The 12,268-nt window shown below is 38.1% G+C and overlaps 1 pseudogene; it reads right to left on the reverse strand.

Annotated features, from left to right (window-relative positions):
- Positions 1-9,684: 9,684 nt before the first annotated feature.
- Positions 9,685-10,102, reverse strand: LOC122104622 (annotated as a pseudogene).
- Positions 10,103-12,268: the final 2,166 nt, after the last annotated feature.

Here is a 12,268-nt window from a genome sequence, read left to right on the forward strand (position 1 = left end):
TCCTAGGGAATAATAGGCTAGATGTTTGTGGCTACTTGTTAGCCATCATAATCTCTTTCTACCCTGCCCTGACTTACTCCTGAAGTATGTAGAAATCTGTGGCTCCTTACTCAGGATGAGTTTGTCCAAGTAAAGGGAAAGGTATCCTTGGTCCCATTCTGCAAAGTCTAGGAGAAACCAGAAACATGTACCTTGAGGTTTATTGAATACTTGTGTATTCTCCATGCTGTGGTTCTAGGAATAATATAGAAATATAGCTCTTGAAGCAAGATATGATTACCTACATTGGGTGCCATGTCTACATAGTACAAGAGGGAAACCAGGATTCCCACATCACTATCATAAATATAAGGAAACTTTAAGAATAAGGTAATGCAACAAAATACTAAAGGGCAATGGTTGCAGGTTACCAATAAGATAGCACAATCAGCCAGGAGCCCGTGTCCACACCTGTAATCCTAGCTCCTCAGGAGGCTGAGATCCGAGGAGTCAAAGCCAAGAGACTCTTATTTCCAATTAAGCAGGAAAAAAAAACAGGAGTGGAGGTGTGATAGAATACCAGTCTTGCACAGAAAAGCTAAGCAAGAGCGTGAGTCCCTGAGTTCAAGCCCCATTACTTACACACACACACACACACACACACACACACACACACACACACACACAGACAACACAAGGCCATCAACTTGATAATAATTTCATAGTGGGAAGAAGTCTATACTCAATGAAGAAAGCACTGATCAGGAGCTATTCTTTACATTAAGTACAAGGGGTGACATTTGATATGTCCCATAATCAAGATGGAGTTTCTTTAAAAGAGTCCATGTGTTGTCCAGGTAGTGATGCTGCACATTATGTATCTGTTGCTGTGCTGAATGGCTTGGTAGAGTAAACAGATTTTATTTTCAGGAACACCAACCTGGCTAAGATAACTGTGGGAGTCTGAGAAAGTTCAAACTCTTCTTAGCCTTTACGTTGTCATCTGCAAAATGGAGATGGTTGTGTCAGTCCTGAGCAAAAGGCAGTTTAGCACACAAGAAAAAAAAAAAAATCACAGGTCCTGAGTTCAGACTACTTGGGTTCAAACTACAGGAATGTGAGATGTTGCCTGAATCTCTTTGGACATGTTTGTTTGTTTTATCATCTTGGGAGATAGAATGGTTCTAGTCACTCTGCAGCATATGAGTGGAGGCTTCCAATTGCACTGGTGTAAATTACTAACCCACTATCTGACCCAGTATAGACACTCAACTAATCATTCTGTTTGTCTTCTTTTGTTCCTATGAATGACTTGCTTAGGAGAGTCTGGGTAGAATATTAATGTAACTGGAAGCAGAGCAATAGGAAGTTCCTGAATTATGAAACATAATAAAGGATGTATTAGAGTTGCAAGGGATTAGCTATGATCATAATAACCTACAGATGGCTATTGAGACCCAAATAATAAAGGGGGGGAAACTTGAGCTAAAATTATTAATGCTTACCAAGAAGAAAATATACTTCTTTTTCACCACCCCAGGTACAAATTCTTTTCCTCAAGACCAGGAGGATAAAGCTGTGGTTCTTTTTAATAAAAGGTACAGATTTTCTTGCTCCTTTTCTTAATACAATTCTAATAGCTGAAATTTGTATGAGGAACTTCATGAACTATAATTGTAATTTCAAGAGTCACTATACCAAGAGCTCTTGAAACCACTAATGGGGAGAAATCTGGGTCTTTTTGTACATCCTGCTATTTTCTTTTTGGTCATTAAAATTTCTTGTCGGAATAGCAAACAGTTATTTTGATTTGAGTTGCAATGACCCCACGCCAGAGACTAGAAAACGCACTTCTATATGCAGCCTGGCTAGAAACAGTTAGACAAGAATTTATTTATTTTTTCAAACAAGCTCTTTAAGCTGCCTATGCTGGTCCTGATTAATTCAGGAGAGCAAAGTCTAGGAAAATGCTTTTCATTCCAGTTAAGCTCTTTCTGGCCCTGGCTCTTTTCCTTTCTCAATTCAAGAAGTCTAAAGATATATCCTCTAAAACATCTTAGTCTCTCTTATACAGGGAGGAGCAGTGAGTCCCATAGAAGGAATGCACAATGATTCCTTCTAGATGACTTTTGGCTCAAGGGATTTCTGTCTTTCACCATCCTACAAAGGTGAAGACACATCTGATTTCTGTGCCAGTGGAGACAAACGGGATCTGACAGCCATTAGTAGTGGGAAATTAGAATAATGAGACAACACCACTAAAAGCAAAAGGAAGAAAGAAACAAAAACAAGAAACATGTCTGGGGCAACCTGATTTCCTCTCTCCCTCCCTCACCCAGTTTGAGTGATAATATGTCCTTGGTGCTGAGCAGAGCATGTTAGTTTCATCTCTTCTATTCTCTGTGTTCTGGAAAGGAAGGCAGGACTGGAAAATGATAGTGAGGATAGTAAATTTTTGTTATTTATTGGCAGGACTCTCTATGCCCTTTGCTAAAAGCTCTCATTGGGATAAGCCAGCAGCAAGAAGGAAAGTATTTCTTTAGCATAGTTGTCATTTTTCAGTGAGTGGAATGTAGTTTAAAAAGGTCATAAATGCCTCTATTTTATTCACCCAGTGGTATCATCACAAGTGCCAATATTTCATATTGAAGTTAAAATCAATTAATTCTTTGAAATTTCCTGCTTTTGAATAAGTGGCTACAATGGAGCTGCTTTTCAGGGCTGTATTAATTGTAGTGCTGGTGATCTTTAGGGGGTTCATTTATAAATTAGTATCCTGAGGATCAAAAGTGGTGGCACGTGCCTCCCAAATTATTGAAAGCTGGTTTCATGTCTGGTTGTAAAAATACAAATCGACTCTTTTCACTCTGTGTCGGCTGAGGGAGCAGCTGTTTATGATATAAAAAAAGAAAAAATATCACAGCTGGCTGGTTTACAGCATCTACTATAAATACAGGGTTATTTTATTCATCTGGGGAAAAAACCATGAATTGGATGAAGACAAGTTGGAAGAAAAAGCAGTTTTCATTGGAATAAGCGTCACAAAAATAGGGCCAGGTAGAAGATTTGAGTCTCACACTGCTTTTCTAGCAGAAATCTTTCTCCTTCTCATCACTCTCTACCCCTGTCTACTTGTGGGATTCCCCCAGCCATCATCTTCTCTAATGAATTCATTTTCAGCAATAGATATTGGAGCTTACAAGGGGAAGAACCATTGTTGTATATAGAAAAACTGAGCCAGATTCTATCAGCTCACAATTGTAAACCTAGCTACTTGTGAGTAAGATCAGAAGGATCACATTTAGACATCAGTCCAGGCAAAATGTTCATGCAACTTCTTCTCAACCAATATCTGGGCATAATGATGCACACCTGTCATTCTAGCTAATGGTAGGAGGCTGAGATCAGGAGAATCAAAGTCCCAGGCCAGATTGGTTAGAAAAGTCCCTCAAGTTAGGAAGAACCATGTCAGAATTCCCATACAAAATCAATAGCTGATTCCCATGTCAATAAAGTCACTATAAGATGAGCCATTTCACTATTGAATCTTAGACTATTTGTACATTAGGATAAAGTTTGGTGTCCGACAGTCTGACTGCATTGGCTCTTTTGTAATTTCTTCAGGTGCACACATTTAATGTTTCTTAAATAAAACACAATTTTAATAAAGTCTGACAGTTAAGGATGGCTTTCAGATATATATGTATATATTGTATCTGCTTTATTTCAGAAAAGTAGACAACATTTATGTGAAATCAAACTACATTTGACCTGAGGAAGTTGCTTCATGAATCCTTATACAATGAACTACAACCTAATTTAGTTCATGAACAAAATGAAAACCTAGCTTGAGAATTCGCTTTTGAAACAAATAGTTGGTTCTCAGCCAATCACAAGCAGCCAAGCTTCAGTCAATCACAGGCAACAAACAGTTCAAACCATATTCAAATAAAACAAATACCGAGCTGTGACTGATTCCGCTGTCTTCACACTCCACTTCCGTTTTCCTTATATCACTTCCTTTTCCCTGGTAATAAATATAACCTAAATATGTTGTAGGACAGAGATATCTGAACCATTTTTGATACAGACTGTTGCCAAGTGTTAGAATTACAAATAAAAGCCAATTGAAGTCCCTAAAACTAGATTCATTGTTATTCCATCTTTTAATATTGTGCCCTGCCTTGTTCCATAAAAGGAACAGTTTTAGAAACATTTTGTTTGTTTGTTTGTTTTGGTCTGGTCGTGGGGCCTGAACTCTGGGCCTGGGCGCTGTCCCTCAGCTCTTCAGCTCAAGGCTAGTGCTCTACCACTTGACCCACAGTGCCACTTCCAGCTTTTTTTTTTTTCTGCTTATGTGGTGCTGAGGAATCGAACCCAGGGCTTCATGCATGCAAGGCAAGCGCTCTACCACTGAGCCACCTTCCCAGCCCAAGTTTTAGAAACATTTAAATGTGATAGAAAAAGAAAAATTGAGAGGATCAGATAACTGAATGATAAAGACTAGAGAATCATGAAGCTGGAGACTAAATTCCATCCAGAAATGTATTTCATATGGTCTTTTGCAGTTGTTGAATGGGGCTCTGTATTTCCTAACAATCAGGCCAAGAGATACTGGATATATGTCTGTTTTGTTCCAGGCTTTGTTCCCCAGACTGATGCCTGACACCTACCCAGTGCTTAATAAATATGCATGGAACCAGTGTTGATTGAAAGGAAAAAAAACAAGCCACTATAAAATTTCCAGTACTGGTAAGATTTAAAAAAAAAAAAAAGAACAAATTAAGTCGTGTGCCAGTGGCTCATGCTTGTAATCCTAGTTACTCAGGAGGCTGAGATCTGAGAATCATGGTTCAAATCTAGCCCAGGCAGAAAAGTGCAGGAGACTCTTTAATTAACCACCAAAAAGCTGGAAGTAGAGCTGTGGCTCAAATGGTAGAGCACTAACCTTGAGCAAAAGAGCTCAGGGACAGCATCCAGGGCCTGAGTTCAAGCCCCAGTACCAACACACACATACACACACACACACACACACACACACACACACACACACACACACACTCATGTGCACATGCACACACAATTGCCCAGTAAAAACAATTCCTGGAAATAAAACAAGAAAAAAGTCCCTTGAGCCCTCAAATAGAAAACAGATTATAATGTAATTAATGACATCCTTGACAGTTTTCCTACAATTGGTAAAAGAATACGTTTCCTCCAATGTTTTTTCACAATAATTCTTAATGCAAACAGAAAGTACAAGGTGATAGCATTATTCAAACAAAAGGAATTCAACAAGAGAACAAAATTTGAAATACAAATAAGTCTTAGAAAGTTCTGACTCCAAGCATGTACACATTTCTGGGAGACCCAAAGAGGCTGTAAGGTGTGAAACTCCAGATCAATCATGGTACATCATCTTGAGGTGTTCAATTTACTATACAATGGAGGTGGGAGAAGACAAAGTAAAAACATTGGATCCTAATACCAACCTTATTCTTCAATGTATGCCTAGTAGGCCAGCAGCTTTGTCATCACACCAGGATTTGTCAGAAATACAGAATCTGAGTCTTTCTTCTAGCCTTACAGGATTGGAATCTGCTTTTTAAACAAAATCCTCAGCTATGTCATACTCACAAAAGTTTGGAGAGTGACCATTCAAGTCATTATTCACATATTCAGAGCTATGGGAATCCATTATGGTATAAAACATAAAGCATACCTTTCAAAGATAATAGAAATTTGACAACAACTTCTTCCTGTTGACTGGCAGTTTGCAGCTGTACTTCTGGATGGGTGGGGAAGGTGAGCAAGCCCAGTGTCTTCTTTCTTGAAGGTAAAGATGAGAATGTTGGAGTGGCATCATTCTTTTTTTTTTTTTGAAGGTGAAACCCTCTTTTTGAATTTTTTTTATTGTAAAGATACTGTACAGAGGGGTTACAGTTACATGAGTAAGGTAATGAGTACATTTCTTGAGCATTGTTACCTCCTCCTTTGTTTTTTCCACTATCATCCCTTTCTTCCCCACCCCCCCAACTCCCCTCTCTCCCCCTCAAAGTTGTAAAGTTCATTTTCAACGTAGTGTCTTGTATGTCTCTTTGCTACAATGAGCCAACCTGTATCCTTATTTCAGCATTTTATTATTTCCCTTCCCCTCCCCAAATTAGGAAAATGTATATACAAGATTTGCTGAAAAAAAAACAAATTTAAACACGTCAAGTATTAAAAGACAACCCTGAAGTCTTTATCACAACCTTTGTGAATGTTTTTGTTTACATTGACTATAACACACTCCCTGGCTTCAATCAAGCTCTAATTCAGAAAATTAATGACTAGTGGTCTGACAAACCCACATTAAAGAGACCAAAAAAAAATCTGATTTGTAGCATTTGCCAATTGTGCAAAGGCTTCCACCACAGCTCATGTCTAGCTACTAAGGGTTAAACAACAAGTTCTCAAAATTCCTAAGTACAGAGCAATATCTGGATGTGAGCACCAGCCAGCTCCAATACACCATTGGTTCCAGGCCCTTTCCTACTTTGGCTTCCTATTTCAGATCCATTGCAGCTTGTCAGCCTGCCATGATCTAAGTACAATAACCCAGACAGAGTTAGGCAGGTACCAAGTACAATAGAATTAGCTTTCCCATTATATTGTAATTAATTTAGACCAAGATGACATTTAATACAAGGCAGTCATGCAGACTTTTGGCTCATGAGGAGTTCATAATAAATTAAAGATCCTAAGACTCCCCCACTACCACCACACTAATGTTAACCCAGGCCTTTTTTATACTATTCCACAATTTAATTATAAACAAAAGTACATGCATTGGCGTACCTCCTTATTTAACCCTTCCTTCTAGCTTGCTGAGAACTTCTTAAATTCTAAGTCTTCCGATTGGCTATAGAATCTCTATTCTGCATGTTCTACCAATTTTCTGGGATTTATTACCCATTATTTTTTTTTAAGTAGCATAGACCAAATTAGGTCAAAGGTTCTTACAGTATTGGAGCGCTCCCTCAAATTGATATCCAAGATCAGACATGAATTCATATACCTATCCTGTCATTCAGACTATATTCTTTGCTTCTCATTCACAAAAATATGAGAACACAGAAATACCTTGCTGAGATCCAGATATACTCTGCTTAACACCTCATTTTTATTGGCAACTTTAGTAACACCATCCAAAAGAAGGAAAGGGGATGGGGATTGAGTTCAGTTTTCAAGAAGATTTCTTAATAATAATCACTTTCCAGATCTGTCGGTAGGTACTGTGTTTTCACTTATAACTGGAAACTTTCACCAATGCAGGAAAACTGGGAGAGGCCAGTCCTGAAAAATCAAACTAGGTTACAGGGATGGACATGCTACTGGGGACAATCTCAGTGATGAGAAAAAGTTCCACAGGAACTTGCTAGGTAAAGAATATAATTCCAATCTGGGCGAATCCTAGCTACTCAGGAGGCTGAGATCTGAGGATTGTGTTTCAAAGCCAGCCTGGGCAGGAAAGTCTGTGAGACTCAACTCCAGTAAACCACCCAGAAGTGGTGCTGTGGCTCAAGTGGTAGGATGCCAGCCTTGAGCTGAAGAGCTAAGGGAAAGCTTTCAGGTCCAGCGTTCAAGCCCCACAACTGACAAAAAAAGGAATATAATTCTCTTCAATGCTTTGGCAAAAGTAGTGAGAAGTCTCTTAGGAGATAACAGAAAATAGAATGGACACACAAGTGTAGCTTTAAAGAAGGTTTTGTAGAGTGAGTTAAGGAGAGAGGAAACTGAGGCATCAAGGTTTTCTGTCAGCATCTTGCAAGCATGAGACCAAGAACAGAGAATCTAATAATTCAGTTAGGGATATATAATGCAATGAAAAGCCTAAGTCCCAGACCTGGGACAGAAGATCAGAGCTGGGCTGGTAACCAAGAGAATGTGATAGCAGACCACCAAAGCATTGAACCAGGTCTTTCTTAGGCAGGTTCTTAACTTCTCTGGGCCTCATTTTCCTCATTTGAAAAGAAAGGGGAATTTTAGTACGTATCTCATGAAGTTGTTATAAGGAATCTATAAGTCACAATATGCAAAACACAGAGAACCAGCATCTGCCACATAATAAGTGCCAGGCATATGTGTTCCCCTAGTATAATTTGCCTTTTCCAGTCAGAAAATCTAGACATGCGTCAATCTCCAGGGTCTCTTTTCTTCTCTTCTCTTCTCTTCTTTTCTCTTCTCTTCTCAATCATTTCCCTAGTAACTGCTTGCAGCTTCATTATTCCTCTACACACCATTTCTGGGACTCCAGGTGCAATTTTGCCCAGTCTTAGAGATTTGAACTCGTCTAAAGCAGTGATGAGCTTTTGAAATAGTACTTAATAGCCAGACCCAAAGAAACACAGGGTGCAAGGTTTCTCTCATTTGTAATAACTAGAATATGTCCATGCTATTCTTAGCAGAGGATCACAATAGCTCCATAGCTATTTACCATATAAAATGAAGCTTATCCAAATGAACTCCAAGAAATGGAAACAAGAGGTTTTTATAATGTACTGTTTGTTTATTTCTTTTTTACCCCTTTGGTTTATACCCTGTTGTCACTGTTTTTGATTTCTGTACCCTTTGTCTTGAATGTAAGTGTATCTGATTTGCAGAAGGGAAGGGGAATCACAGAAATGGTGGAACAAGGGGCTAACCAAAGCAGCAGTGATACTCACTAGACACTATTTTTGGAAATGAACTTTACAACTTGTGGGGGAAGGGAGTGAGGAATGGGAGAAAACGAGGGAGGAGTAATATTGTTCAAAAAGAAATGCACTCATTACCTTACTTATGTAACTGTAACTCCTCTGTACATCACTTTTACAATAAACAATAAAATACTGCTTAATGTATCTTCATTTCCTTCTCAACTTGGTTAGGGCCTTTATCAAATCACTGCTGAAGTTTCACACAAGAATATGTTTTGCCTCTTTTTTCTGTTTTAAAATAGTGTGAAGAAAAACTGTAAAAGCAAAGTAAAATCAAGATGTGTAGCAGGGAGTAAATAAGATTTCAGAGAAAAGAAAGAAGAAAAAGAGCAAAAACCTCCAACTTTTAAAGTAGAGGAAAGTATATTAAGGAATAATTATTGCATATTGAGGAATAATTAAAAGATCTGGTTTCCAGTTTTGCTCTCTGCCATTGTAGTTCAACTGTGGCCAAGTGGCTTACTTCTGTGTTCTCTGGCCTTTATTTATCAGGGACAGGTACTGGATAAAATATTTCCCATGCTTACTCCATTCAATATGGCAGTCAGTTGCCACATGCGGCCAGTGAGTGCTTGAAATTCCTAATTGAGATACACTATAAGGGTATAATAAATGCCAAAAAAACCCCTAAAGACCAAAAAGAATGTAAAAGAGCTCATCAATGTTTTTATATGGATGAAACAAGAATATCTTGGGCGCATTCTATTAACATATTATACTGAAATTAGATGCACTTATTTAGATTCACTTCGTTTTCACTTTTTCACTCGTAGAATATTTTTTAATTGCACAGATGCTTGCATTATGCTTCCAGTGAGCACCATCATTTTATAGGCCCATTTTGCTCCAAAAATACATTACTTGGTAATATTCTGATGGTCCTATATTTTCCTGCATCTAAGATGGCACTCATTGTGATGAGCTATAGATGGAAAAAATTACTAGTGCTATTCTTTTTTTTTTTTGAGGTTTCAAATATATTTTATTCCTTCAATATATCACATTTTCATTAAGTATATAGGGTTTTCATTCAGCATCAATTATGAGTTGGTTTTGAAATAATTCAGTATTACAGAAGCTGGCATGATTCCTGATCTCTCCATTCATTTGGGGGTGACTCTGCCAGGTTCCTGTCCCAGGTTCCATTCAATTCCAACCTGTGTTGCTGTATAAGTCCATGTAGCAAGGCAGAAAGTGATTCCACCAGCTAATATAGCATTTGTCATGGAAATCAGGTGCTCTTTTCTGGTGGCTCTATCTTGCCATTATTTGCTGAATGCTTCGAACTTGGAGACGGCTTATAGCGTTTTTGGCCAAGGAAAACATTGTGGACCTGTAGCTAAAACAAAAGCAATGGCGGCTGGGCGTGACCACATGAATTCTCCTTAGGTACCCTTGCAAAGAACCACTAGTGCTATATTCTTGAATGGTTTCCCGCCTTCCCAGGTTAGGAAGGTAAGAATTGCCATTTCTAAAAGTGAATTACTAAAGACAATGTAGTCTAATCACCATTGTGTTTCTATCACCCAGTAATACCAGCTGCTCGTGACTGAAACTCATCACTGGTCCAACTTTTAAATAGAATGGAACAGGCACTTACAACTCAAATCCCCAGTGAGAACCCCTTCAAATTACTTTAAAAATGTCTTCATAGTTTGAGTACTGACTTTCATTCTGGACTTCTTACAGCAGGATGAAAATTTGAAATTCGATTTTGGGAACTTGAAAATATTGCAGTGGGAGAGATAACTCATAGTTCAGTGGCACCTAGGAAAGCCCTTACTCCCCTTCCCTTTCCATGTAATCTTACTGGATAAGTCCATTTACAACCAAGAGCACTGCTTAGATTACTTTGTAAAGAAATACTTGGCAAAACAAATGTGGAACTTAGGTGAAGAAACCAGCAAAATGAAACCAGTTAAAGAACAATGAAAGCAAGAACAAGAACCTGTGATATATGTGAAGCATTGGCATGTGCGTATATGTGTATGTGAGAGAGCAATAGAGAGAGAACAATGAACCTTACTGTAAATAGCACTAAGAACAATTTTAACTAATTAGAAAAATGCTCAAAATAATAAAGATAGGTATAAACCTCAATTTTTGAAAGGGAGGCTAGTCCAGTGTTTATACTTTATAATCTCAATATACTAAAATGAGAAACCCCATATTCAAGTTACAGGCTAGATATCACAGGACCTGAGATTTGGGATTTATTGTTGACATTAAGATTTTGAAATCAAGATGTTTTCCTTCTGGACTTCAAGAAATGATTTTTCCTTAATTTACTCTAAATCCATTGCCAAAAATTGGGGGCCATAAAAAAGTAGGACTATATTACAAAGAAGTAACATATCCAAAAGAAAGAAATGAAAACACACAAGCTTTTCAAACCCCTCACACATTATTCTATGATGAACTTATAAGTTTCATGAAATGACCATTTTGACAAAAATATTATGCATCTAAATGTGTAACAGACATTACATACTATTTTGAAATATTGTCTCCCCTGTAACTATGAATAATGAGTGTGCGGGGAGAAATAATACCATGGCAGCCAGCAATATATAGGTTTGAGTCATAAAACAAAAAAAAAAAAATCAAAACAATTTCTTAGATTTTCCAAATAGAAGGCAGCTGATGTGCATTGGAGTGAAAGTTAAAATTGGGAAGGGAATCAAATAGAAAGCAAAGGGCCTGAAGACAACCTTTTTCTGCTTGAAAACGTTGCTTTGAATTACTTAAGGTCTTACACACAAAAGGAAATAAAACAAAATGCCCTCTTTTAATTGACATAGACTTGGCTAAGCATGTGCTGCTTTCTGGGATGCAGATTCAATAAAGCCTTCCTGAAGAGCAACAATCCTCTAAACATTAGCCACGTAAAATGTCATCCAGGCACCTGAACTTGCAGACTCTTACACACAGGGCCATTTGCTAGAGGTCAGGACACACATATCGGATCAGTGAGTGCCTGGGGTAAAATACATTCTGGGTCCTGTTTACCCTTTGAGAACTGTTTGCCTTTCATTATTTGCATGGATGGTTATCTTTATCATAAACCCATTTTGTTTGCTTTTTAGAATCACTTCATCATCAATGACAAATATTGCAAGGCATTTTATGTGGGTAAGATATTATCCTAGGAGCTGGGGCTATCATGTGAAAGGAGACATGGTCTCAGCACTCAAGGAGTGTATATTGTAGTTGAGGAGTGAATCAAATGAGGATCAAAAAGATAAATTATAATATAAGTGGTGGGAACCAGACTTGCATCTCAGAGGTATTCAAATGTTGCATGGGTATGATCAGCAGGCTGGGTGAGTGGGCTCACAGGAAGTCTATTCACCTGATAATGAACAGCTGCCCTGAGAAATCCCTCCTTAACAGAACTAAAAACAAGCCAGGATACATGGGCTTTTACCAATAACAAAGTGTAAGGGAAATAATATTCTGAGTAAAACACAACAGCTATTCTATCTCTAACTGAGCTTGGATTCTAGGAAGTAAGCAAAAGCTTGAAGTAAATATTTGCTTTCAAAAAC

The sequence above is a fragment of the Dipodomys spectabilis genome, unplaced genomic scaffold (assembly GCF_019054845.1).
Source record: "Dipodomys spectabilis isolate Male_0828 unplaced genomic scaffold, ASM1905484v1 ptg000028l, whole genome shotgun sequence".
Classification (NCBI taxonomy): Eukaryota; Metazoa; Chordata; class Mammalia; order Rodentia; family Heteromyidae; genus Dipodomys; species Dipodomys spectabilis.